Here is a 3,085-nt window from a genome sequence, read left to right on the forward strand (position 1 = left end):
CAAAGTCAAGGCCCGCGAATTAATTATGTATGGGCCCCTGGACGAGATTTAATTACTATTAGAACCGGCCCGCAGGCCACAGCCGCCCGCTAGTGTTTTGCACGCACCAACACTACATTCCCCACAATGCAACGGTAGCCCGCGAAGTCGCTGCAGCGCGCACAAGCGGCTTCATTATTCATCAGCAGTCAGAGCAGAGATCAACTTTCAGCTGCCCCCTCCTCAAAAATGGCCAAACGTAAGGTGGACACTGAGAACAGGGTGGGAGGCAGAGTACATGTTCACGGAGGTAAAAGGCAAACCTGTGTGTCTTCTGTGTGGAGAAAGTTTGGCTGCAATGAAAGAATATAATCTTAGGAGGCACTATCAAACATCTCAGAAACACAGACAAAGACAAGAATATGGACATGGAACAAAGGCTACAGAGGGTGGAAGAATTAATGCGAGGTCTTAAGTCCAGGCAGGCTATGTTCACATATGCCAAATCACAAAGCGAGGCTGCTGTCAAGGCTAGCTTTATTGTTCAAAAGAGGTCGCAAAATCAGCCCGGCCCTTTACAGAAAGAGAGTTTATCAAAAACTGTATTCTTGAAGTTTGTGACGCAGTGTGCCCAGACAAAAGACAACTCTTCTCAAACGTGAGCCTAAGCAGAAACACCGTTGCTGAACGTGTAGACCAGCTTTCCTCCAACATAAAAGAACAGCTTGTGAGAAAGGGAAAATATTTCATCGCATATTCTGGGCATCTGACATTGCCCAGCTGTCAATTTTCGTCCGTGGAGTAGACTCCAGTATGAGCATAATGGAAGAGTTTTTGGCATTACGTCCTATGCATGGCACAACTACAGGACAAGATCTGTATGAAGAGGTATCCAGATGTGTAAATGAGATGGGGCTGCCTTGGGAAAAACTCGTGGGATTAACCACAGACAGAGCACCCGCACTGTGTGGGCACAGGAGTGGATTGGTGGCAAGGAGGCGTGAGAGGATGCTGGAGGAAAACGTCACTTATGAGTTGACAGTTTATCACTGCATCATACACCAGGAGTCGTTGTGTGGCAAAGCCTTGAAAATGGAACATGTAATGAGCACCATAACACGAGCAGTTAACTTCCTCAGAGCCAAAGGTTTAAATCACCGCCAGTTCAAGGCATTTCTGGGCGAGTTAGATACAGAGTATGGTGACTTGCCGTATCACACAGAGGTGCGATGGCTAAGCCAGGGAAAGGTGCTGCAAAGATGTTCAGAGCTGCGTGAGGAGATCTGTCTGTTCCAGACCATGAAAGAGAAGCTCTCTACTGCAGTGTTCCCGAGTGCACAGTTTGCTTATAAAATAAGCATACTTGCCGTCGACTTCCGACGCCGATTTACAGACTTTGAAGCCCAAAAAAGCAGATTTGAACTGCTCAGCAATCCTTTTGCAGTGGATGTAGAAAGCGCACCACCAAATCTGCAAATAGAGTTGATTGAGCTCCAGTGCAATGACACAAAGAAGGCAAAATATGAGAGAGTGGGTGCTGAGGAGTTTCATTCCCGACACAATGCTGCAGTTGCGCATCCAAGCTGCTTGGACGCTCTACATGTTTGGGAGCGCATACCTGTGTGAACAACTGTTTTCTCTGATGAAGCTCAACAAAACATTACACAGGAACCGTCTGACTGACAATCGCCTCCACTCAATCCTGAGGATTTCCTCAGCTCAGAGCCTAACCCCGAAGATTGATGAACTTGTACAAAAGATGAGACATCACCAAGTATCAGGCTCAGCCTCAGACAGGTGAGCATTACAGAGCAGTCATGTATTTTTAGTTTTTAATTCAGTTAAATTTTTACATTTGTTTCTACAAGACGTGATTTTTCTTTGAAGGAAGTATTATTTTGTCTGTGCCATAGATTTTTGTATTTTATTTTATTGTATATTTTTATTTATATTTATTTTTGAGTTGAATGGACTCAGGGAAAATTGCAGATAAGAGCCATGAGGAAGAATACAACTGATTTGATTTTTCTTTATTTTCTCATTTTACTATTTGAAAGCAGTGATCAGTAGGATCAGAGCACAATAATGCATTTTCAGTTGATAATGCATGCACTTTTATTTATGCATTTATCTTAATACTAAGAAACATATTTTGTTTTTAAAGGACATTTACTTTTTTGCTGTTTGCCTGTTGAAATTTTTTCCCTTGAAGTTACTGACAGAGCCATAAAAAAATATTGCTTTATTCATTTAATTTACAGTACATGAGATTTTTCTTTGAAGGAAGTTCGTTTTTGTTTGTTTGACTGTTGTAAATATTATCACTTGAAATTTCTGACAGATCCATAAGAAAATAGTGCTATATTCATTTAATCATTAAATAATATACACTGTGTTAGGTCTTGGTTCAATAGGCTATGTGCAATCATTTCAATATGTGTTAATAAACATTGAACCAGTCCGGCCCTCGGCTTGTAGCAAATTTGTTTTTTTGGCCCTCGGTGTATTTGACTTTGACATCCCTGATCTATATAATAGACTGCTATAGCTCTATACTGTAAGGATGATATGCGAAGCTCGGGCTATGCCTATGAAGGGAGCCCGGCCTGTGCCGACGAATGCCGACTCGATCAGCATGTGCCAGCTGGTGCAGACTCGACATAGCATAAGGCCGCACCATAAAAGTTTCGGGAAAGGGCTGGCGATCGCCTAACGACGCTTCGCCAAGCGTTAACGAAAGTAACCCGAGCTTACCACGAAATGACAGTTACGGGAGGGGATTCTTAGCTTGTTTCCACCAAATTAAACACTGCTCGCTTTGAACGACGCGGGACGTTTGAATTTGTTTACCTTGGCGTACAAATCACCAATGGTATGAATAAGGAAAGCTTATCCACAAGAAATTGAGAGACCTTATTTAAAGGCAAAAAATCTCTAAAATCAAATAGTTTGGCCAACTGAATAATATTGTAGACACAGAATGGATTTGGAAATAAATAATTTTTTTTCTTACTTTCTTTTTAACACGCCCCTTAGTCCTTACATGCCGTGGTGCCCAGCCACACTAGTAACCTCCAAAGGAAAATTGCAACTTCTCGTGCCTGGG

General features: G+C 42.4%; 1 pseudogene; it reads left to right on the forward strand.

Moving 5' to 3' along the window:
- The first annotated feature begins 228 nt into the window (after nt 1-228).
- On the forward strand, nt 229-1,780 carry LOC113806348 (general transcription factor II-I repeat domain-containing protein 2-like; annotated as a pseudogene).
- Nucleotides 1,781-3,085: the final 1,305 nt, after the last annotated feature.

The sequence above is a fragment of the Penaeus vannamei genome, chromosome 17 (genome assembly GCF_042767895.1).
Source record: "Penaeus vannamei isolate JL-2024 chromosome 17, ASM4276789v1, whole genome shotgun sequence".
Taxonomy (NCBI): Eukaryota; Metazoa; Arthropoda; class Malacostraca; order Decapoda; family Penaeidae; genus Penaeus; species Penaeus vannamei.